This window comes from Rattus norvegicus, chromosome 6 (assembly GCF_021556685.1).
Source record: "Rattus norvegicus strain SHRSP/BbbUtx chromosome 6, alternate assembly SHRSP_T2T, whole genome shotgun sequence".
Taxonomy (NCBI): Eukaryota; Metazoa; Chordata; class Mammalia; order Rodentia; family Muridae; genus Rattus; species Rattus norvegicus.
Window position 1 is genome coordinate 22,031,935 of NC_141539.1, and position 26,168 is coordinate 22,058,102.

General features: G+C 42.4%; 2 long non-coding RNA genes across 4 annotated transcripts; both read left to right on the forward strand.

The window, feature by feature from the left end:
• Positions 1–478: 478 nt before the first annotated feature.
• On the forward strand, positions 479–3,380 carry LOC120093233 (uncharacterized). The gene is made up of 3 exons (XR_015622807.1): positions 479–567; positions 1,650–2,172; positions 2,308–3,380. It is a non-coding gene; the product is annotated as an uncharacterized LOC120093233 (long non-coding RNA).
• Positions 3,381–13,511: 10,131 nt separating this feature from the next.
• On the forward strand, positions 13,512–21,840 carry LOC103692532 (uncharacterized). Of its 3 annotated transcripts, none has more exons than XR_015623440.1 (3): positions 13,512–14,665; positions 15,934–16,145; positions 19,327–21,840. It is a non-coding gene; the product is annotated as an uncharacterized LOC103692532 (long non-coding RNA). The 3 variants fall into 3 exon arrangements; XR_015623439.1 differs by having other exon boundaries at positions 13,997–14,150; XR_015623441.1 differs by having other exon boundaries at positions 14,130–14,258.
• Positions 21,841–26,168: the final 4,328 nt, after the last annotated feature.

Below are 26,168 nucleotides of genomic sequence, written 5' to 3' on the forward strand. Positions count from 1 at the left end.
AAAGGTTGATTTGCCAGCAGCAATCTTCTTCTATAATGTTGGCTCTTCAAGTAATGTCTACCTTGGTAGCTATGCTGTGCCTTTACACACAGAGCACACACACACACACACACACACACACACACACACATACACACTTAAACTCTTCCTTACCTTACATACACCATAGTTTATGGTACCACTATGTCATAATTAATCCAGCTGCCCTAACTGGGAATCTTTCATGCCTAAATATGAGACCATCAAATTCCACTCAGTTTTCTTAAGGTGTCTCTAATCTCACTGTCCCCTGTATTTCTACTGCTAAGTCACTACTTTAGTTGTTTTTGAGAAGCAATGTTCTAAGCAATGGGTAAATTCTCAGAGCAGAATCTGAAAGTCACAGTGTATCTGAGGTCTGTTACAGCACAGCCAAGGTCTGGGCCTCTTAGGCTCTCTAAGTCCTGTGTTCTAAATTTAGAACCCTGTGCTCCCACCCAGGCTCAAGCACTGGGAGTCCAGTGTAGAAGGGTAATAAAGAGAGGGTTGAAACTTCACGCAAACCGCAGCAACACGAGGGGACATTGGGTAAGAAAAAGGAAATGGGGGTTTTTCTGTATTTAATTTTCTCCCAAGTAATCAGTTGCAGGTTTGTGCTAGGGGGAAAAATGCACAATGATTTGAAAAGTTTGTGAGCCAGCTGATTACTGAGAGGGTGATATGATAGGGTGAAATCCATTTCGTTGCCTTGAGAACCTTTCACAGAGGCTAATTAATTAATTGGAGTAGTCTTCCCCTAGACAGGCAAACTATTACTTGGATTATTATCTTCATTTTGCCTGTGTCTATTTTGATAACAGAAGTCTTGTCAAACAAACTCAGTAATTTCTGAAGACCTTATCACTCACTGAAGATTAATGGGCAGCAGAGTAAAGAAAGGAACTCAGAAAGGACGTTGATCAGATAGAGCAAGAGCCCGCTACTGCCTTAAAATACATCGATGACTTAAAATACTCGGTCGCCTTAAAATATGCCAATGCCGTAAAATACACCACTGCCTTAGAATACGTTTATGCCTTAAAATACGCTGGTGCCTTAAAATACGCTGCTGCCGATGTCAGGAGCTGTGTACGCTATTGCTGTAAAGGCCCAGAACTTCGTTTATGAGGCAGTACAAATCAGATACCATTTTATAGTGTACTTTCGAGAAAAGCTGCCAGGCATTTCTGAGTGTAACGGAGGATCTTCCTGTAACACAAACCATTCCAAATTTGGGGAAACATAATGGGAGTATTTCGGTGAGCTGCCAAAGTCAAGTTCTCGTCTAAGTCAACGAGTACACTTGGCTCTCCAGAGAGGAGGCTGGAGAAAGGCTCCAGAAAGGAGAAGGAAACTCTGTGCCTCGTGTAGACACATTTACGAAAAGACGATTGATCTTGTAGCTCAGCTAATCTCTGTCCTGGGTGACTTTTCCCATCGCACTATACATTGAAGCACGGAACCCCTGGGGACTGAGGTCTCACTATTAACAGGCGAAATGCATAAGCTCTAAGTGAAAAGGACCAATCTTCACACTCCTGCTGGATCTGATAGATTCGGGGGGGGGCAGGGAATTTCCCTGATTCAAGTCTGTCCCGATTAAATCAGGGTCTTTGTGTCTGGGACCTCAGGCATAATCGGCTTTAAGAATGGTCTAAAGGATTCCTCTGTACAGCCCACGGACAGTGGTTCGGAACGGAGCAGGGATTGTTGTCCTCGGCGTGTATTTACACCATCTGGAGAAACCTGAAGGACTACAGAGGCTAAAGCATCGCTGAGGAAATGGAAGCAGCCCAGGCTAAGGAAGGGCACAGGGTGCGTAGCCATGGCTCCACACCCTGCAAGGATCAGCATCAACATCATCCTTGCAAAGTCACAGTTCCCCACCCACGTCTACAGAACCACAGTATCCAGGAGTGGACCAAGCCCTCTGTGCTTTCCTAAGTTTCCTGTCAGTTGTGAAGTAGTCTGACCTTGGAGCTTGCTAATAGAGCCCATAAGACCTGGACTCTAAGACCAGACTGCTTGGGCTCAATCCTCACTCCCTTCTTACAGAGAGACCCAGGCTAGTTAACTTTCTCATGCTTCAGCCTTCCCTTCTGACAATGGAGACAATATTTATGGTCCTGCAGAGGATTTTTTTTTTAAAGTGGGGTAAGTGATATTTGACCAGGGCCTGGTATATAATAAACACTATGTAGTGCCTGTTAGCAAACATTCATACACATCATTCTTTTAAAAATGGTATTTTTGAAGTTTTTCTGAACCAATTGACCTTCATCTCTACAGGGAGGAACTTTTACCTGAAAAATCAACTCCCCTGTAAGGCAATTTTCCAGAAAGATGTTCCTGCGTGAGGAGACATATTGAATCTCAAGGTGATCTGGTTTTGATTTGGATGGTTTCTCAAGACAGGGTTTCTCCGTGTAGCCCTGGCTGTCATGGAACTTGCTTTGTAGACCAGGCTGGCCTTGAACTCTGAGAGACACCAGCTTCTGCCTTCCAAGGGCAGAGACTAAAGGTGTGTGCCGCTGCCCCTCAAGCTGATCGTACAGTATGTGGGGCTGCCTGTGATTTGCCCCTATATGTAAATGTCTTTCAAATGAGGTGGAGGTGGTGGCAAGGTCAGGTAGAGGGGGAACCTGTGCATCCTTCAGAGTATGTGGTGAGGTGCAGTCTTGACAGCAGCCATCCCATGTGATGAGCTGACAATACCTCCATCGAGACACCATCCCCAAGCATTCCTTTGAAGAAGGTAAGAGATGAAATGAAACGGAGTGTTCTTAGGGGCCCGAGGGAGGCATATCGTCCAGCAATTATTCTGGAAGTGACTCTTCTAAGGAAAGTGCATTGGGTGGCGGTGACATCTGTGGACTCAAGAAATACTCCTTGAGATGACAAAAACTTGGGCCTGTTCCTGCAAGCCTTCCATTAAGCTATTGAAAGAGTGATTCATTATGGGTCCCCACACCTCACAGGCTGGATCCCTCCCCAAAGCTGCTTTGTCATCCTTTTGTGGGTCGTAGTTGTGCTTCCCCTAAGCAGTGATCCCTACATGACACAGGACACTCTACCTGACACACTACATGGCATGTGGGGGTCACCGGACACCCCTTCCCGTGCTGCGGCTTCTGAATTTCCATTAAATAAAAACTCTTCTTTCCTGTGGAGAAGGATCACATTTCATACTTCTTTTGTGTACTTCATGGTTCTCAACAAGAACTTCTCAATAATTGGTTGCCTTTTCTAATGTTTTGCGTTTTTTGCCTTGGTTGCCTAGAAACACAGACTTAAATATGTGAGTTTAATTACAGAAACATTTTTTTTGGCTGATTCAATTAAATCTCCATATCTTTTAGGTAGTTCCAGTTGTCTGTGTTTTCTTTACTTCAACTTTTAGGAATAGAATATCAATTTATTAAGAAAAAATATTTATTCTTTTCAGGTCGGTTAAAATCCTTTTTTTGTCTCAAAGTATATTTAATATCTTCTATGTTTCTGTAGTTCTGTCTGATTTAAAGAAATGTATATTCTGGCAGATGTGTGTATATGCATATATGTGGGCATGCTTCAAAAGAATCATCATACTATACTATGTATGTGACAGAAAGCAGGAGTTCTCAACCTTCCTAATGCTATAACCGTTTAATGTAGCTATGTATGTTATGATGACCCCCAACCATAAAATTATTTTGTTACTATTTCATAACTACTTTTGTTACTGTTATGAATAATTATGTAAATATTCAATATACAGAACATCTGATATGTGACCCCCAAAAGGGTTGAGACCCACAGGTTGAGACCCACTGTCACAGGGTATAATACAGAGTGACTATGCGATGTGCATACAAAACAAATGTAGTCATGTATACAGTATAATACATATGTAATATGTAAACATATATAGATAGTTCATACATGAGATATATTCATGTAACTAGAGACTGCTTATGTGTGTGTATTTTAGGGAAAGAGAATGCCTTTGACTTTCATTAGTTTATCCCAAGAGTTTTTATTCTCCTCTTGCCCTCCATAAAACCAAAGTCAACTAAAAAGTGACTAACTGGAAACCACCTAGGAATTCAGTGACCTGAACTGTGAGGGACGTGTGTGTGTGTGTGTGTGTGTGTGTGTGTGTGTGTGTGTGTGTGGTATTTTGTGTGTGTATGTGTGTGTGTGTGTGTGTGTGTGTGTTCCCTTTATTTTAAAAAAAAACCTAAAATCCAAAACCAGCCATGCATCATACCAATGTGTGTGAGTGGGGTATTTTGTGTGTGTGTGTATGTGTCTGTGTGTGTCTGTGTGTGTCTGTGTGTGTGTGTGTGTGAACATACCCATGTATATATCAATATGTCACATTGGCTATTGGGTTGGATTGAATATGCTTGGCCCTTGGGAAGTGGCACTATTCGGAGGTGTGGCCTTGTTGGAGGAAGTGCATCACTGTGTAGGTGGGCTTTAAGGCCTCCTAATGCTCAAGCTCTACCCAGTGTAGAAAGAGAGCCTCCTCCTGGCTGCCTGCTGACAAGCGTCCCCTCCTGTCTGCTGTGGATCAAGATGTAGAATTCTTAGCTCCCTCTCCAGCACAAAGTCTGCCTGGATGCTGCCAGGTTTTCTACCATGATGATAATAGACTTAACCTCTGAAACTGTAAGTCCTTTGTAAGAATTGCCTTGGTCATGGTGTGTCTTCACAGCAATAAAACCTTAAGAAAGCTATTGTAAGTATATGCAATAAAGAGACTCTAGTGAGTACAGTAGTCAGTCTATGGCTGACACAGCTTTGAGCTCCCTGCAGCAAACACACCAAGGCCCACATTTCTAAGTTGCTCCTAGCCAACAGCTGAGTATGGGGTAGGTGGATACAAATATGAAGCCATTGGGGCCTAGTGTTTCTGCTCGAAGGAGGGAGTTCTCTCAAGAAGAACAAATGTCCCCGTGCTGCCCACAGCTCAGCCAAGTTTCCTGTGTAGCCCTGCAGCCTGCAGCTCTCCACGCCTGATTCCTCTACCCACTTTTCTTCTACAGAAAGCAGGTTTGTAGCGTGACCTGACCTTTTCTCTTTCAGAAGTGACATTGTCTAGGAAACACATACAGTTCTTATTCACCTTAGTACCTGCCTCCCAGAAGACCTCAGTGGTGGCTGTGACCATAGAAGGGGACTTTTAGGTTCTCTTTTACTCCACTTTAACACCTTTTCCACATTCTGCCTCCTCTTTCCACTAGCTCAGGCTTTCCCCGTCAAGCAACAGCTGTGACCTTTTAGCAGTGTTTGCCTTTGCCAGTCACGTGGTCTTTTGCCATTTACTTTCCCAAAGGGAACACCAAGCTCGAGCTGACTGGAAACAGCGAATGTATCTTTAATGAATCAAAAAGCAAATGTAAAAAGCCTAAAAAGTGCTGGGTTATTAGGGAAAAGTCCACTCCAATTGGAGATTAGAGGAGTGCATGCACACACACACACACACACACACACACACACACACACACACACACGTTTATTTTCCTTTGTAGGAAATGGCAGTGCATTCAAATCTCAAAACAGATATCTACTAATTATAATGAGAAAGAAGTAACCAATAAAATGCATCCTATGCCTTGCCGGATAACCTAAGAATTGTGGGTGGGCTTTGCCGTAGGATGGACTGGCGAGCTTGGTTTCACTTTCCACCTTCCTAGGTCAGCAATAGTCAAGGCTAAGGAAAGTGCCCGGGGAAATGCCTGTGGAGGAAGAGGACAGGCCGCGCAATTCTCAGTGTTTCATCAAGCATTTAATATAACTTCATGTCTTCCAAGTAACCTGTGCAATTTATGGAATGTTTCGCTCCATTTTAATTGTTAAACATGTAAATGGCCTGGATAACCACAAAGGCTAGTTACTAAAAAGTGAATAGTGGGCTGCCACCAAGCGGGCCATCTGCAGACAGGCAGAAAGGATACGTCTGTCTTTGAAACGTCTTTGCAGCACTGAATTCTAAGGTCAGGAAATTCTCCTGTAAATTAAATCATCATAGACGTAGACCTACTTACTGACTACCACTAAGTTTATAAAACCTGTTCCCTTTGAGATGTAAACAATGAAACACACCATGAAATGCGATTTTTCTATCTCATAGAGATTTCGTTTCAGAGTTAGAAATACTGAAGCTGTCCTTGAATCTCTTCACTCTCTTCCTCAATCCCTCCCTTCCTCTCCCACATCTCTAACATCATCCATTCCTTTCCTTCTCCATCTTTCCTTCTTCTTCCTCTCTCCTTTCTCTTTTCCCATTTTTCAATGTCTAAAGGGCACACCTAAGGACGCCCAGGGTGTCATTTGGTTGTGTTGGTTTATTCGATCAGCACTCAAAAAGACGTGAAGGTTTCTCATCCATTTCCACCTTACCTACTCCTCAACCAATAAAAAGATAAGAAACCTGTGTTGAGTTCTCTGGACCAAATATCTGGACAATTGAATGATGCTGGCCTTGCCTGATTCTTCCCATCTGTATATGGCCCCAAAGCTGACTGAGAATTTTCCATCTATCTGTATATGGCCCCACAGCTGGCGAGAATTTTCCATCTATCCATATATGGCCCCACAGCTGGTGAGAATGCCTCTCATCTTTAATTTACTCTTCATCTTTATAATCTGTTCCTCTCATTTTCCCATGGGAAACAACCAATGAAGCCCAAACGGACCAACCCAACCTTTCCTAGGCTCACGCAGCCTACCACATCTGATGCTTTAAAAAAAATAGTAAAAATGGCTTCTATGAGTCACTAAGGACAAACAGCATTCCTGAAGGAAACAAACCTTGCTAGCAGAATCATATTAGAGCTCACTTCGAAAATAACGCAGGTCCTGGTAGGCCAGAATGGAATTTAGCCTGAATTCTCTGCGTCTCCAGGATACTTTGTATTTGCTGCTCAGTCTCCACACAGATGATCTGTTCCCCTCCGTCTTTTAATTGCAATGAACTAGCATAGGAATCAGAAATAACTTCTAAATTTTGGTGCAACCCTTACCATGCTCCTTTAAATGATTGCTGTAAGACCAAGGGAAGTTAACCATAATCTTCTTTGGCTTTCAGATTTGAGGCTGTGGCCAGAATATTAGTTTCAAGCCTAGTATACACACACACACACACACACACACACACACACACACACACACACACACTCACACACACAAACACTTACAGAAAGAGAGAGACAGACAGAGAGAGAGACAGAGCAAGAGAGAGACAGAGACAGAGATAGACAAACAGACAGAGACAGAGACAGACAGAGAGACAGGGGGTCAGGGCTCAGAGTCATTGGAACAGGAGTCCCAGGAACGGAGGTATGACAGTTAAATGTGACAGAATCCAGATGAGCTATCCCAGATCCTAAAGAACCTGGGAGGCCAGACAGAATCTGACTTTTAGAGATTAACAACACAGCAGTGTTCATAGAGTGAAAAACACAACATAAGACATAAATTGTGGGGATCTAGGGTGTGGCATGAAGAATTCCTCTGCACCCTGCATTGTCTTTGTAATCTTTGTATATCTAAAAGGCTTTTAATTATTAGGTTTATTAAAATAGTAATAGAAAGGCAATGTCTACCTGAGCATGGAAACAGAGTAGGAGGGGACTTGTGGATTTTTTTTATTTTCATAATATTTTATAGATTATTTAGAAATCTCACATCATGACTTGTGAGTTCGAGGCCAGCATGACCTCCACAACACGTTCCACACTCCTCAAAACAAACCAAGAGTAAACGTAAGAGGCTACCACTGGCGATTCAGCTCCACTGCTGTTAGGGAAGGAGCACATGGCGGGGGACCTGCAGGGGCTTGCGCGAGGAGCGGGGTGACTAATGAGAAGCAGGGCGATTACACTTCACATCTAAAGTTCTCTAACTGGGTCCGGAGGGAGGCAATAAAGACCTGTGAAATTTACACCCAAATCTGAACAGAGTCCAAAAATCACCAATTGCCAGGGAACATACCCAACATCGGACAAGAAATTCAAACCAGAACATTTCCCATCTTTAGAGAAGTGTGAGTTTTACTTTTCTTCGTCTCTCCTTTTTCCTTGAGAAGAACAGTCAAGAAGGAATGAGGCACTGGAATCAGATGGGAGAGAGAAAAGTTGAGATTAATAGCACAAAACCAAACACAGGGCTGGACCCAAAGCAAATCTGGGCTGTGACCAGAATTTGAGTCTTTCCAACATGTGTCTGAATGAAGAAATCTTCATAGCCAAATGCATGGGTATGGAACTAACTACAGGCAACGGATGGTCATAGGCACATTAATCTTCCCAAATTCCACAGAACACACTCATTCAGGTCAGCTGGTACCCAAATTGATGCCATTAACACCCTCCCCTTTCTAGCAAGCTGCCTCCCTGAGGTCCAAGGTGATCCTTTGGATTTTATAAAAAGATTGCTTCTTTCCCTTGGTTGTAGGGGAAGAGCTCTGGAGATGTGTGTGTGTGTGTGTGTGTGTGTGTGTGTGTGTGTGTGTGTGTGTGTGTGTGTGTATGTATGTATAGAATGGAGTTTATTTACGGCATTGGAAGTTGGGGGAGTAGAGACAAAGAGAGGGAGGAAAGGGAGGGAGGGAGGAAGGGGAGGACGGAGGGTTGGAGGGACGGAGAGAGGGAGGGGAGAGGAAGGGAGAGGCAGGGAGGGGAAGAGTAGAGGAGTAGAAGGCTGTCCATGAGCCATGGATGGAGATGGGGGAGGGGAATGGGGAGAGAGGAGGAAGAGGGTAAGGGAGTAAGAGCAAAGCGCCAGACTCTTATGGACACTTTTGTCTGAGTCAAGAACACACCTAACATGCTTTTCCGGGAATGGAAACTTTCATATGAAAAATCGTATTTGGAAACTCAACAGAGAATCAATTAGAACCAGAACTGTACTGCATAATAATGAGGACGGGGAGCCAGAGTCCCTCATTTGGCCATTATTAATGTTTATACTTCATTTGAATACATAAAATTTTCATCATTTATGAGAACTCACTTAAAATTGACCTGATGTTTAACATTGACCAGTACAGTACATATATTTTCATGATAAATTATGTTAATATGGTAATTTTTCTTTAATCTTCTATAACTGGTAGACATGTTTCCTTCTTCCAGGAACGCTGAGGAATTAAAGTGTTCCAAAACACCATTTAAGCTGAGAAGAGAAACTACCATAATTGAAAACTAGATAGAGCAAAAGTCCTCAGGTCCTCACGCACCCCACCGTCTCCCTCTGGGATCCAGTGAGCCTTGGCCAAGTGTTCCAGCTGTCTTCGCCGTTTTTCAGAGCAGGTAAAAACTTGTGGCCAGTGTGTATAGAAACACTATGGATTTCTACCGAGCCCTAGGTAGAACGTGTAGCACAAGAGTTCTCCCTCTCCTACTCTTTCTCCTTTTATCCCAACAGTACAAGGTCTGAGCAACTGTTACAAGAGGAGAGAAACCAGGCGCCTGAGATCCTACTTCAGTGAAAATGGCCCAAGAAAAATCACTCTGTCAGTCTCACAAGACGTGACCAAGAAATAAAAGCTCTCTAAACTTAAATACTATGATCTGAAAGTTTATTATACAGTAAGACTTAGGATATTCTGACTGATCAGAACACACGGGCTTCCATTTTTGCCTTTAATGTTATTTGAACACTTTGAAATTTGTCTTGACAGGTTCAATTTTAGCCAGGTCTTTCTTTCCAATGCTCTAGAGTCCTTCTAAAATCTCTTACTAGACCAACGTTTTCTCTCATGAAGAATCGACACAGTTCACCAAAACATCGGTGCACTCTGTAACCTCAGAGACGAGAGTAACGCTTAATTAGAGTAATTGGTTTTTCTCTCTGGAGTGTGCTGCACACCCTGTCACATGGGTTTCATCTTCTATGTGCTTTCTAACAATTTAGTTTTAATTTATTTTAACCACTTAATCCATTTTGAAAAAAAAATAAGGTGTAAACAAATATTTCAAGAGCAATACCACTGAGTAAATGGAATGAAACTTGGGCCAAGACTTTTCCTTAAGGAACATTTCATTTGCATGATATTAAAATCTGTCCATCAGTGTGTCTCTCTAAGTGGACATAGTGGATACAATATGGCGATTGATGCATGGGAGTGTCTGCTTATGAGAAATTCAGGCTCAGAACTTCACAAGGGCTGCTACAGTCTAAATGTTTGTGGACCTCCACAATTCATAAAACCTAGCTCTGTGTGTTAATGGTAAGAGATGAAGGTTTTAGAAGCTGGCCCCCTCTTAGGTAAGCTTAGACTCCTCACAAAAGAGGCCTCTGGAGCTTTTGCTTTTGTTGTTCATTCTGCCATGCAAGGACGTAGTAAGGAGGTACTGTCTACTGGCAAGCAGGTCTTCACCGTACACTGAACCTGCTGACACTTGATTTTTTTATTTCTCAGCCTCCATACCTGCAACAACTAAACCTCTGTTGTTTATAAACTCCCCAGGCTTTGGTGGTGTGTAATAGCTGCCTCAACAGATGAAGCCATGAGTGAAAATTCAAATGTCTCCACCATGTTAAGCCTACAGAAGACTTTGATATAGCCGCCTGTGCTTATGGTGTCTCCCAGTCCCCAAAAGATGCTTTTGGGCCTTTGTCCTAGAAAGGAGTCAAGGGCAGCCCAAGGTACTCTGAGGATAGAGGTGGCGGTGGTGGTGGCAGGAGGTGGGAGGCATCCCCTCCTTCACTCCAGGTCTGCCAGAAAGAGAGAGAGACCTTGTGCTGTGGTGGCAGCACACTGGTCCTTCTGGAACATCTGGATCCTCAAACTAAGCTAGCCTCAAATGGATTTCTGGATTCCCATCCCCAGTAGAAACATAAGATCAGAAAGTGAGCTCCTTTGTGGCTGAATGATGCAAACTGTTGAGATTCTTATTCAGAAGAAGGGAATCTGGTAATAAAACATGGTTATGAAACCATGAGATGGCACTTAGAGTCATTAATAAACAACATTGCATTTTTAAATGGTGGATTATGGACCAATTATAAATGTAAAGATACTCCTTTATTTCAAAGGGAGACATTTAAAGAGTTCATTAACATGAACTTCCAAGAGTTGAATTAGACAAAGTTAACTTTTAAGTTTTAATAGTGTAAGTGCCAAATAGTATGTTTTTATAGATGGAGAAAATGAATAATCCATATTTTATATCCATGAGAAGGTAATGTTTTAAAGCAAGACATAACCAGATTGTAATGGATAAAATTTGGAAAAATTGTTAAAGGCAAAAAAAATTTTTGATGGCTTCTAGGAAAAGGGGAATGTTCACTATTGGCATCTCCTAACCAAAACATTTTGCCCAAGGCTTGTCACCAATTCACAAACCGAGCCACTGAGTGATATTGGTTTGGACAGAGTCAACAACATTTTCCTAAGAGCAATAAGATGCCAACAGTGCAAGAAGGCGACACCAACATCATGTCCTTCCTTGTAACCTGTCACTATTGTAAAACCAAAGACTGTATTTATCAAAGTTCACTCTTTACTTTTTCCTCTACTGAAGCAGCTTTGGCCTTGGATGAGGCATATGTGGAGGTCCCAGATTTCTGGGTCTAGAATGAGAAGGCACTCATTGTAGAGTCTCTTCTCTGTCCTTTAGGTCATGCGTATACACCTAGAGTTCCCAAGAACTGTAAAATACCTAAGTATGTTATGCATGAGGCTGCTTTACTAGGTTGCCTGGCTTAACTAGATTGTATCCATAGGTGAGGAAAAAGGCAATCCTTCCTTCTGAAGGAATGACAAGCTTCCCCTTTCAGTGTTTAGCAGACCCACTTCTGCCTAAGACACAACCTCCACCACATTTTTTGTTTGTTTCTTTGTTTTGTGGTTTTTGGGTTTTAGTCAATGGTAGGGATGAGAATGGGACTAGGAAAAGAAAGACCACAGAACACAGCTAGTAAGTAGGGACGGGATAACTTGTGAAGATACTCGGGGGAGTTGTCCTTAAAACATAGAATAGGAGCTAGGGACTAAAGGTACAGTCAATGTCCCCAAGTCTGGTAAATGGAGGTGTTGTGGCTCCATGTTTGTGTGACTGCCTGAGCTTCCAGCAGAGGCACCTAGAGCTCTGAGCACTAGGAAGCCATGAGAGAAGTCAGCCCAGGGCAAGGCTGCATCATCCTCTGCAGTACCACATGAAGACCGAAGCCGGGGCTGGGGATTTAGCTCAGTGGTAGAGCGCTTACCTAGGAAGCGCAAGGCCCTGGGTTCGGTCCCCAGCTCCGAAAAAAAGAACCAAAAAAAAAAAAAAAAAAAAAAAAAGACCGAAGCCCTAGGGAGAACCATGCTGAACGCCTCTCCAGTGTTTCTAGACCAGGTTTCTTGTAATTACCTCAAATGAGGGGCAAAGAAAGAACACTAAACGTTTACTTGGGATTTCCCAACCAGCTGGTGAGTAGAAGGCTAAGTCAGAGTTGCTTTAGAAAAAAGGAAGATGAGTTGTCTACATGTCCAAAATTACAGAGCAAATGCAAACCGATTGCATGCAGACATACTTTTTTTTTTCTCTCCACATCAGGAAAACTGCCTAGAAACGTCTTCAGATTCTGAACGGTTCCTATACCATGAAACAGTTCAAAGCCTCTAGTCTAGGAGATACACAGTGGTTTCAGGCAGATTTCCAGAGATACGGATTTATGAACAAATGATTCTTAAGAAAGCAGTTCTAAAGGAGGCTGACACAGAAGTGGGTAGAGCCCCAGAAGGAGGGTGAAGCCAGGTAAGCGGCTGGCCTTAGGCTAGGTCTACTAGAAGGTGGCTTCTCCCTGACCCAGCAGGTCGATTTACAGTGTTGCACCCCTGTCAGACCCTTCATCAAGGGCCATGGGCAGAGTTTGGAGACTAAATTCTTAGGACCTTTGGGCTGAAGAACTCTTTGAATTGTCTTCTAAATGCTAAAGAACAGTTCTCCCAAGAGCTTCAGACACTGACTTGGAAATAAAAGCACAACACAGAGGCAGGGGAGTCTGATTGGGGAAGGGGGGTGAGTAGAAGCCCCAGGACGATCCTTCACTCCACCCCAAGAAAAATGTACTTTAAAATGTATTTTGTAAACAGAAGGACAAGGAGATGAGCATAAGAACATCAAAAAAATGTCCAGCAGAAAGCTAGACCTACATCAGGGAAACTGTTGGTGTGCCCTAGGGATAGACTCAGAACAAGAATGGAAGTCCAGCCCATTCCCTCGGTTGCCTCTGCTCTAAAACCCTTTCTTCTCTCACAGCCCCTCAGAGGTCAATTCTGCATGTCTTGAGCTCTGGCCATAACTCTGGGCTTGGCACTTCCCTGTTCCGTGCCCTCTTGTAAAGCCCCCTTCTGAGCGTGTCTCCTTTCCTGGGTCATCTCATCAGCAACTTTTTCTTCTAGGACATTTTCTGTTTCATTTTGCTGTAGCCTAGTCCTGCTTTGCACAATGGGACTCCTTTCTGTCACCAAGCATGTTTGTATAAGGTGCGTTCTGACGCAAAGGAAGTTCTCTCAGAGAATTGAAGTTGGTGGCACTTCCTGAGTCACTTTTTAAACGGCTGGTTACCTAGATAATTGATATGTAGTATGTGCACACACACACACACACACACACACACACACATGCACACACACAGACAGAGACAGAGTGGGAGAGGGGAAGGGAAGGGGGAGGGAGAGGAGAGAGAGAGAGAGAGAGAGAGAGAGAGAGAGAGAGAGAGAGAGAGAAATTGAGGTATACAGGAGGAGTACCTGAGGTCGTTTTACTAACTGGCCATAAAACAAAGACCAAACTCAAACATTCAGCTCCTTCCATGGTCTTTGCTTCCTAGCACACTGCCTCCCAAGTATTCAAGCATTTTATATCAACAGCAATAAATATAAAATAGTTTCTCGGGGAAAAGCAATTCAAGCTAAGTGCCAAATACATTCCTTAGATACATGGAAACAAGTTAGTAGTCATTCCAAAATAAAACAAATGAGCCTTCCCAGACAGTAACAGATGATTCTGCTGGGCTAGAGGAGACAGATGGGAGAGACTGTTAATTTGAAAAGCTATGGCTTCAATAATTTTCTTCATTCAATAGTTGAAAATTTTTTTCATCAAAAATAAAATACTTCTGTATGGATCATCCAGTTGAAAGGGGTTTCGGTAAGATAAATTCATTTTCTTCCCTTCACACAGAAAGGGCTATTACTGTCTCCATTGCTCAAGAAGTTAGCTGTATACAAGAAGTCATGTTACTGGCTCAAGAGAAAGGTAAATGGCAGACCCTCTGTTCCCTCTTCTAGAAGCTGCATCTCTCCGGGTTCTTTTCTAGCAAATTCTATCCCACGATTTACTCACAAGAGAGAGCTGTTTTTTATAATCCTCCCAGCAGCCTCGTGTGACAAGTCAGTCTTTTCTTCATTTCTGGTAAACTGAATCCTGGAGAAATTAAGAAACATGCATAAAAGTAGCACACTAGCGCGTGACATAGTGTGTCCTAAGTCTAACGACATAGCACGCCCCAAACCCCACCTGCTGCCTACAAACTGCATGCTCTGTCCTTACACTGCTGTCTAGTTACTGCCATTTCTAGAGGAGACATGTTTTATGGATGTGCCAGCTTGGATGTTACAGGGGAGAAAAGCCAGGGGTCTTGGCTACGGTGTGAGGTGCTACAGGTAAGCAGTTACCCCCTATCATATGGTTTCTTGGCTGTACGGGCTCTGAGTCTCAAAGGCTTCCAGTGAATCAGTGATAATTCCGTGTCCTGTTCTATTCCAGAAGCCTGGGTTAGATCAGCGACCAAAATGGAAAAGTCCTTGCCTGCTGGGATTTACATTCCTGTGGGATGAGGCAAACATGAACAAATGATGAGATATAAAATTTGGCAAGTGGTGATAAATGCTATGGAAAATTAAAGCAATAAGAAAGCCTCCGCATGAGTTGTGTGTGTGTGTGTGTGTGTGTGTGTGTGTGTGTGTGTGTACGCATGCATGTTTGCATATGTGTCTTTGTGTGTGTATAAGAGTTCAGGAAAGTCACATCTGAAATGGGACCTGAAAGAGACAAAGGAACTGTGTGTACAGGTGTCTGCTGGCGCTTTCTGAACAGAGAAAGCTGCAAAAGCTCAGCCCCTAAGGTCTCCTCTCAGTGGGTCTTAGAAGCAAATAAATAAATAAAAATAAAAAATAAATTAATAAAAGAAAAAACACAGTCCAGTATATCTAGGAGTTTATACATTTGCCTTCATGTATAAGACATTTAAAAGCATAAGAAAAAAAGCATGTCTGTTTCAGTGACAATCAGTAAAAGAAGGTTCCATGGTTTGGATACTTTTGTCCCCAAAGGTTCATGTATTGGGAGTTTTTGCCTCAGGGAAGTGAAACCTTTAAGAGGTATGGCCTAAAGAGAGGTCCTTAGGTTGCCAAGGGCACTTCCCTCTGGAAGGAATATTGGTTTCCAGGAGGGAAGGCTCTTAAGCTTGAGCCCGATGCCGAGTCTCTCTTTGCCTTTCTATAAGCAAATGTGATCCTTTCCCCCTTTCTCCTGTCATTCACCATGAGGCTCCGAGTGAGCCATGCTGTGTGGACCTGCAGTTCCTAGAGCTGCATGGACTAATGTCACAGAACAGGGACTTTGGAACGGCTGTGTACAGTAAACTGGCAGTGCAAGTTAAAGTCACATGCTACAAAGAGAATAAGTCAAATACAGTGGGACTGCTGGGGAATAAATGTGGTTTCCAATCACAGAGGGTCAGCATTCAACCTCTGGTTTCAAGACTTTCTTTTGCATTCAGCCGCATTTTACAGTTGAATGAAATGCACAGTGTTCTCATTTGCTTTGCTTTGTTTTGAGAGAAGATCTCGCTATTTAACCCAAGCTCGTCTTAGAACTGACTATGGTGTGCGGTCTCAAGCCTATCGTCTTCTTATCTCTGCTTCCCCAGTCTTTTTCTTCAGTGCCCCAGGATTCAAAGGTCGAGGCCATCATGCCTTGCCGCTCTTTTCTGGCTATGATGCATGTGGGCCGCTGATGTGAATTAGATGGACTCAGATCCTCTAATTGAAACGGAAACCTTGCTCTCCCTTGTCTCCACTCCTGAGATTCCTTCACACAACCCTAAGAAAAAGCTTCCCAGCGGCTGACCTACCAAACCAGGTGAGTCTGTGTGAGGCGAATCTGAGGGCCATTGAAGAAGCGTTTAGTACTTACTAGATCAGAGTCCCCGTAGTCTTCTGTGCTGGCCCCTGCTGTTCACGACCACTGATCTTACTTGGCCTCCAGCTACAAGTCTTCATCTTCCAGTTTTGACCCCATGCCTAGCTGAGCTGAAACTCCATAGCAGGCTGCCTTTCTCTGTCCATGAAACCATACTAAAACATCTGTTTCTCTCTGCTGCTCCCCAAGGCTGGATGCAGCTGTCGGAGGGGCGTCTCTGTTAGGCTCCTCACCTCTCCTGCACCATCTGTGGGATCTGGGCGCTCAGTGTTTGAGAGGTCCTTGTTCAGGTATACATTTCAAATTGAACTATTTTTTATGTCCAAGGTGAGACCATAGCCTGGAAAACAGGAGTCTGTTAGGAGTATATATCATGGAACACACAGAAAATATAGCAGTGAAATCGTCCTGTACTTACATACTGAAAAAGCCAAAGAGTCTTTTTTGCTTCATTTTAAAATCTTTCATGCCATATATTTTGATCATGTTTCCCCTTTCCCAACTCTTCCTAAATTCTCTCCACCTCCCTACCCATATTTATGTTCTCTTTTTCTGTCTTTCTGTCTCTCCGACTCTGTCTCTCTGTCTGTTTCTCTCTCATTTTCTTTTTTCTCACCCTTTTCAAAAACACCCACAAGACCCCCAAATGAAAATCAAAGCAAACAGAAAACAAATAGATGCCAAACAACACAAAATGAAACAAATAAAACACACACACACACACACACACACACACACACACACACACACTACATGGGTGCAATGATCAACTACGTAGAGGCATGGGGCATGCCCTGAAGTGTAGTTGATATGAAATACCCAGCAGGTTTCAATTACAAATTGTTTCTTGGTTAGGGCTGGGACACCATGTGCACTTCCCCTTCTCAGTGCCTGGTCCCTGTCTGGCTTGAATCTCTTAAGATCTCTTATGGTTTTTACCAGAGCCTCTGTGGACGTATATATGCACCAGTCTGTTGTGTCTGGTAGACACTGCTTTCTTGGTCATCTATGACCTCTGGATATTCTCTTTCTGCATCCGCAGATTCCTGGGTCTTGGGAGTAGGGAGATTTTGATGAAGACATCTAATTTAGAACTGGTTCCTCCAAAGTCTTCTAATCTAGGCACGTTGTCTAATTGTGAGTCTCTCTGTTAGTTCTGTATAGTGTAAGAAGATGCTTCTCTGATGAAGGTTGAATGAGTCACTGATATATGGATAAGGCAGTGTGTCATTAGGAGTCATTTTATTGCCATGCTCCTTTAGCAGAAGAGTAGTAGTAAGTTTTCCTCTAGGCCTATAACATATCGAGTATCAAGTTCTTGGCCATTTTGGAAGTGTCAGGAATGAGTTCTATCTTGTGGAGTGTACCTTAATTTCAATATTTAAATAAGTGGTTGATTATTCCCATAACATTTGTACCATTATTGTGCCAGTTTATTTTGCAGATAGGTTACTGTTGCAAGGGTTTTTAGCTGGTATATGTTGATTAAGTTTCTCGTCCAGTGGATTACAGAGTATCTTCCAGAACCATGAACACTAATCGGTAAGGGTGTAGCTTCTAGTTGGGAACCAGCTCAACTTCTCTGTGTCTAGTGATATAAGTAAGTGTTGTATTCAGCAAGAGGAATTTACTGTTGGGTTGTGGAGGGCAGCCAATAGCCTCAACAATATGGCATGTGATGTTTGGAGAGTCCATAGTTACCCATGGATCATCAAGACGTAACTTGAAGTCTTAGGACAGTAACACAAACCCATTCCTGACTTCATGCCTTTATAGATAATGTACTTCTTAACTTGAAAAATCTTTTTCCTTGGTAAAGTCTATGCATCATTCAAGGAACCTAAACTTTTTACCTTAATACTTCCTCAAATTCAATTGACCTATATTACCTTCTACATTCATTTATTATAGCTCTCATCTTATTACATTAGAAAAATGGGATTATGCACCTTTGCCACTGACACGGAACTACCTTTGTGAATAAGAACTGTATCTTAGATATACATCTTATCTACAACGTGAGGTGCCCCAGCTGCCATTTGCACAGAACTGGTGCTGGATACCCTTGCTGATTGACGTTGTATCAGTCCTGCTTGGGGTTATGGGAAATGTGAGTCCTTCCCACACATAGACTTTGAGAAGTTGCCAACTAGTGAAGAGTCACCATTAATTATTTGTTCAGCCAAGTTGATAATGTGTTGAAAAATAAAATGACTATGTGACTATACTGTTATTGACCGTTGAAAGTTTGTGATGGATGGACCCAGCCTCACCTTTGCTCTCATTCAGTCTCAAGTCTTCTTAAACATTCTTCTATTTGTTCACGCATGCTGGATCTGTTCTGAGGCAGACATGTTGCTATGGCCACCACAGCCAGCACTGACACATTCCCCCTCATGCTGGCCACAGTCCCTGGTAACTATCAGCTTTGACAAGAGTGGAAAGCAAAAATCTGTGGGAAAAAATATGAAATTAGAATCCAACATTGGATCTAATTGTTCCCTCATTATATAAAGATGATCTCATGTTTTCTCACTGTCATGTGGTGACTCTCGCATGATCCTGAGACAGAAAGAAAGAACTTACCCAGGACAGAACTGACTCTTCTGACAGACCCATGAGTCTAGCTAATGGTGCCTCTGGCCAACTTAAGATCAACTAAAAAGCCAGTTCCCAAATTCACAGTGCACATGAAGGCTACAGAGAACGGTCAATCCCTTCAACAGCTCTGACATAATTGAAGCCACTTCATTTGCAGAAATTTGTAAAAAGTAGATTATCCCAGATCCATGTTCTAAAACTAAGAACAAAACAACTTCAATCACAGAAAATGTCAGCTTCACTTGTCCCCTAATCACTGCCTTGTGATTAAAGACTTTCCAAGTTTTGTGTTGAAATATTAATTCCAACCCCCATCTTCTCTACTCCCTGCCACCGACAGGTCACCCTTCTGAGCATTTTTGTCTTAACTTAAAACGTTCAAAGTGCATAGCCTTGCTTTCAGGGATAGTCATTTATTTTACATGGGATTTACTGTGTTTGTTGTCAAACATTTGATCTCTTCTTCCTAAATTCCTCTAGGATTTCCAGCTAGCTAATGTGGCTTTCATGTTTCCAACAGAAATAACAAACAAAAACACAAGAGAAATGCAAGCATCTCGCTGAAATGCGGAGCATCTGGGGTTATCACTAAAAGAGGCCCGAGTCATGGCTCCAGAGCAAGGAGATTCTGAGGAACTGTCTGAGGAGACAAATCACATTAAATGTGTTTATTTGGTTTTCTGAAATGTCCGTTTCTCTGGCTTTATTTACATTTCATTAATATGAACTTCTTCAACCTGAGACACATTGAGTTCTTCTGATTTCACTTTCACAAGCAGCCAGAAAGTGAGACGGATCCTAAACAAACTCTTGGGTGATATGAAAGCTCTGTAGTTATAGAAGCATGAGGACTCTAAGTGGACCAGAGTCCACTTCCTCTACAGAAGGGGTGGTTTTCCATTCCCTTAAGAAATGGTTCACTTTTGTTATCCAGCAAGCTGAGAGAGTGTAGGACTACCCTCGGGATCAAGGGTTAATGGACAAGTTGTAAATTCCTCAACAAGGTCCAATTCATTAGTCTTGATCACTTTCAGTTTGAGTTAACCAAATTCTAATTAAGCACAGTTTGTTATAATGAAGTCGGAGACCAGGTTTGGCCCTGTCTACCTGGGCTTGCAATATTGCAGACTTCATACTTAATTAAGGTAAAGAATTCCTTTTGACTCTCACAGCCAGGATTTTCCATTTATTCCACGTGGAGTGCCAGTTGGCTTCCACAGAGCCTGCAAGCATGTGCCTTTGGCACAGCTGGACAATTTGTGAACTTCTGTGGAATTAAAGAGGTGCCATATCCTTGAGAAACATTCCTAGTCACCTGGATTCCAATTTATTCTCACCACTGATCAACCTGTTCCAAGTCATAACAAGCACGTGCATAGTGGAGGTGGGGAACAGTGGGTGTCAACCACAATGTTCCAGAGAAGTCGCCTTTCTCCCTAGGCCAACTGCTTGAATTCTGTGAAGCCTGATAGAGAAGTCAACAATTCTGACTCCAATCTGGTTCCAAAACTAATCTGAAGCTAGAAGAAGGAAAGACCCCAGGGTCGTCCTTGTGGTACCCTGGGCTTTGGGAGACCACAAAAGGAAGAACTTCCCTTGGAGATCTGCATGATAGCAGATCTGGAACAAGAGGACTCAGCTCCAGTTCCCCCACTGTCCTGCTGGAGCTGCTGGTTAGAAGACCCTGAACAAGTACTTCACTTCTCTGAGACTTGGTCTTCTCATCTACAAAGAGAGAGGGTGTGAGTAGACCCATGCTTCTCAAACAATCTGTGATGGAGAGACACTCCTCTTTCCTTCCTTTACTTTCAGAAATCCACTGTACACTGAGATTTTTTGTGAAGAACAGTAAACATTGTCAGAAAAAAAAGATGAGTTGTTGAAGCAGTGTCAAATTGCCTTAAAAGCGTCTGAGCGTTGATCTTTTTTATATTTATACCACCATGAACTGCTAAAATCGTATGACCTACAGTCATCTGCAGACCATGAAGAGCACTGGACGACATGACATCTTGATTCTCTCTCAGATATCAGTCTCTGCTGCTCACAATAAACCTACCATCTGCTAGGCTTTCCCAAGCATCTAAATGAGCTTACTGGTGTGGTTACTCTCACACTTCTGGAGTACCTTCCAGAGTCTTCTAGGACTCTTGTAGAAAGTACTGTAAAGTCTGTGGCTAGTGAACAGCGCAAGTCATCTCTCACAGTTCTGGAGTGTGGGAGGTCTGAGATCAGAACACTAGCATTTGTACCAGTGATGAGAGCTGATTGCTGCTTCACTGTTAATGGTTATTGTGTTCTCATGGTAGAATGGGCAAGAAGAGGTCCTTTTGGTGCCTCTTTTCTAGAAAACAAACAAACAAACAAAAAAGATATAATCCCATTCCTCCATAGCCCCAGCTTCAAATACCAGCAAACTGAAGGTTAAGGTGTGAAGCTACGAGTTTTGAAAGGATATAAATATTCAGATTGCAGATTGGAGCGTGCACCAAAGACAGAGATGGTTGCTATGCAACTAGAAACATTTCTGTCTCTGTCTTCCTCTTTGTCATTCTTTCTGGAATCCTGGCACTGTCTCACGGTGTCAGGGGACCCAAAGCAAATCATGTAACCTGTTGGTACTTTGTGATTTTGAGAACAATAATAATGCCTTCTTCATAGGAATAGTGTGTTTACGTGTGTGTGTGTGTGTGTGTGTGTGTGTGTGTGTGTGTGTGTATACAAGTTTGAGGACCACAGCCAGACTTTTTTTTAATCTTCTTCCATTGCTTGTCACCTTATTTTTGGAGACAGGGTCTCTCAGTGACTCTTGCTCTCTCTTAGCTAGACTGGCTGGAAAACAATCCCCCTCCCCACTTGAATCTGCCTGTTTCACCCAGATCCAGCACTGAAATTACAGATGCATACTACTACAACAACTTTTTACACAGGTTCTAGGGAATTGAATTCCAGCCTCTGTGTTAGCATAACAAACACTTTACTGAGTCCTATCCTCAACCCTCGAGAGTATTTTCAATAAAGGTTTATTTTAATATAATTTTAGCCTAGAGAAAAGTCATTATATTAGTGTAAGAAGCCCTGCTTTCTTTCTTAGTCCTTCTTTTCTCAACTGCCTTGTACTTTTCTTTCTCCTTTCCCATCCATTTTTTTCCTTTTCTTTTTTTTCTGAACTACTTGAGGGTAGTATACATCTGTCTTGACCACTGAACTGCTCTAAATATTAATGAAATTGATATATATGAAATGCTAAAAAGCTGTTGGGCACACACAGTCAGCCCTCATAAATCATTAGGCCTTACACTTAATTTTCAAAGATCATTCTGCACACTCAAAAGGGAGCTCTAATACTGTCACTGGAAGGCTATTTCACATGAAGATCTGCCCCTGTAGCTCCACCCTTCTCAAATATTCGTGTCAGATTCACTTACTTTCAAATGTGTTGGATTTGACCAACTTTAAAGAAAGTTTTCTATGCCATGTATAGCGAGTCTTGAAGGCTAGCGCAGAGTGTATCTGCTCTAAATTACCCCGTGGCATTAAATCCAAAGAATTCTGGGGCATGAACTGTTTTTAAAAAACAAACTTGAGCTACTACTGCTGACATAATATTAAATTAAGAGTGGTGACTAAGAACCAGGCCCTTACTGCTTTTGCTGCTTGCTCTGTTCTCTGGGGAATAAGAGCACTGTTTTCTAGGAAATTCAAACGTTACCTTTTGAACAAAATGCCCTGAATGTCTCAAATACCTCTTTCTTTCTGTATCTAATATGTTTGCTGATTTGCATAACATGTCCATATCGGTGGGGCTGGTTTAACTTGAGCTGAACCAGAATGGTGCTTTTTCCACATTCACCCCATGGGCTCCTCTACTTCCTGATTTGCTGCCTCATCCAGATCCTGCTGTGCTGAATTGAATTAAGACTGGAAAAAAAATATACGGACTCAGCTTCATCTTCTTGTATCCAGATTGAGCTGCGGAGAAGAGCAAGACTGTTCAGTCCACAGTCATTTCTTAAAATTATTCCACATGAGTCATATGCCAGAAAGAAATCAAATCACAGAGGCATCTGGTTTCCAGAAAGACTCACTCTTCTGAAGCCAGCATCTAGATAACTGGGTGACTTATCTTGGTAACTCATTGCTCTTTGAAGTGTATTTGACTAAAGTCTACATGACTTCCTGGTTTTTTTGTTCCCCTCAGAATTGCCACATGACCACAAATCCTATCATTTCCCCAGTAGGGTTCATCCATCAAGACTTTCATGATAAACAGCACCTATGGACAGAAAAGAAGGCAAATTAGGTGTTTCTTCTGTCCCAACATGAATTACACACATACATCTTGGACCAATTTAGCCTTGTTTCAATTTCTCCCGACGGAGACAATGTCAGGTATAATCATAATGGCGTTCCTTGGGCTAATCTACTGCAGCCAACAGAGCCAAGATTTTCTTGTGTTCTCTTCAGAACAATCTCAGAATGTGAAGGTACTGACTAGGCATGAGGCAGTGTCTCTGGATGGTTTGATCTTTAAAAAAAAAAAAATATATATATATATATAGGGGAATTAACCCAACCTGGCAAACACGTGGCTCCATTGCCAATGGCCAGTGGTAACAGCTCCGTCTCCTGAGCCACTGCACCGATGCATATCGCTCCTGAAAAGGAACTCATATTTCTAAAGCCACTATGAACTCAGATGCCAGAAGGGGAAGTCCTCACTTACACCGTCCTATAAACCATGCAGCTTTAGTAGACCGCCATCTTCTCCAAGGATTCAGGGGGTCTGGTAGCAATAACACTCATTCAAATTGTTTACACCTTTGAAGTATGTCTCCTTTAAGAGTTAATAATGGGGACTGGGAGTGCAGCTCAGTAGTAGAGTGCTTGTCTAGTACACACAAAGCCTGGTGCTCCATCCATCTCTGGCACAACCAAAAAGAAAAGTGAAATACAAACTCACCATTTGCCCTGACATTTTCCCCAAGTTTATACCCAAGCCAAAAGACAAGGTATGTCTACACAAAAAACCCACAAAAGCATATTCACCATAGCTTTACTTAAAATGGCCCAAAATAAGCAACCCAAATATCAATCAGCTGATGAATGGAGCAAAATTTATAAAATGAAATATTTGAGGGGGGAACATAAAAGGAGCAAAATGCTGATATATGCCAAAAACATGGATAAACTTTAGGAAACCCCAAATAAATTAAGCCAGACACAAGAAACTATGTATCATGATGCCATTCATATCAAATGTCCAGGATAGGCAAAGCCATAGGTAGATCTGGTACGCTGAGACTGTGGCGGGAAAGGGGGGGTAGGAACAGGGAGTGGCTGCAAGGGAAGAAATAATCCCCTTTGGAAGTGATAGAGGGACTGTACAGCAGCATCAATGATTCTGTAAGTCTACTGCTATTCTAAAATGCACTTAATTGTACGTTTTTAACAGATGTGGTTTGGGATATTTTTAAATCAATCAGCCAATAAAACGGGACATAAACTTAAACAGCAATAACAATAAAATATTGTGGTATGAGTTTAAGTGAATCCCAGGGCTAAGGCTCGCTTGCTGATTTTTCTATTTTCCTAGCTAGACTCACTTCCCTTCCTCAGGGTGTCCCTCAGACTCAGCACAGCAGACATTCGCTCTTTCTAAAAGACAGCAGGTACCCACAGCTCCCACTCCATGCCCAGATCAAACTGCCACGCAGGCTATGAAACCTTGTCTTCAGTGGTTTCTGATATGGTCCTACATCCATAGACAGTGTGAGCTTCAGGCTCAGGCTTCTTCGTTTCCACATTGCTAGAGAGTATTTCCATCAGAAGCAGTCATCTGCCTTCCTGAGCAGAGCACATGATACCCAAATGTTATCCTCATCCATCAAACTGCCAGGATAACTGTTTATGAAACATCCGGAGCTACTTGTCACAGAATGTCAGCTAGCTCAGTCTAAACAAAAGAGCCCTTGTGTGATGACAGAGACTCCTGTTGACATTTCTGGAGACCAAGGTTCACAAACACAAACACGTGACCTTCATGTGATGATCAACAGAAAATAAGAGTAAAGCCAGCACCATGCTGCGATAATGAAACAGATCTCAAGGGATTTAATTTTTCTAAGTTAAATTTTCTAAGATGGATTATGCAAAAAAATAAATTGATCTCCCAAAAGACCTACATAGGCTTAAATGTCTACTGTGATATAACATGAAGAAGAGTGTAGAACCTCTCTGTGTTCACTGTAACCAAGTGAGCACAGAGTTAGTACACACTGGATGGAGGCACAGCTGAGGGGCGATGTTTTAGTTCTCCTCTAAGAAGAAGTCTACTGCTATCACTGGGGTTCTACTGCTAACACTTCCAACAGAGCCTTTCCTCTGTATTGTTGCCCCTCTGCTCTTTCCAGGTCACAGAGAGGATATCAAGTTCAGCCTGGACGAGGAGACCAAGTTCCTGACCACTTTTTGTCTAACATGTCTCTGTCCCCGTGTTCAGTCTCCAAAAAATACTCCTTGACTGTGGTTTCTCTGCCATTTTTCTTCCTAAAAGGCATTATCATCTCAAATCATTTCTCTCACTGAGCCAATCAGAGACACTGATATATTTTTTAAGAGAGTGGCTAAGTTTATTGTGGGCACCAAACACTGTGTTAGACCGATGTAGAAATAATAAAAATAACAGTGTAGTGATGGTCTGGGAGTAGAGGTCCCCAACTCTAATCAAGTACTCAGAAGACAGGCAGGCAGATGCCTGTGATTTCCAGGGCAACCTCCCCCACAAAGTAAGTTCAAGACACCAAGCGACTTAAGGGTGAGACTCTGTCTCTTAAAATACAGCCTGCAAGATGATAAAAGTCATGGTATACATTCCATTATTGAAAGAATATCTGTCAAAGATCCGACAGAACTCAGCAATTAAACGATGCAAACAGACATTAGGAGAGGCTCAAAAGAGTGTTTGAAAAAGAAAGTTAGGTTTATATTCAAAAAACAGTTGCTGTCTTTTGGGGCGATCAGTCTCAGGAAAATTAACCTTTATTTTATTAAACAGAATTTTTCTCCATTTTTTTCCTGCCAAGATTCACAAATAAACCTTTGTCTTTTGAGTTTTGCAACAGACAACTCAAAGGAAATCAAATTCTTTGAGTTGCTTTACTGCATTACTAAATTTACTAATTTGCTAAACTACGTCGAGTTGTTTCAGGCGCTTTACTGAAAACAGTCGGCAGTCTCGCTGGGTTACTTTGTACTGTCTGGTGAAGTTCCAGCACACCATAGCTTCTAGGACTTAGAGCTGACTGGAGGAGGCGCTTGAGGGTAAAAGTGAAGTAACCAGACAGTTTATGAATGAACAAG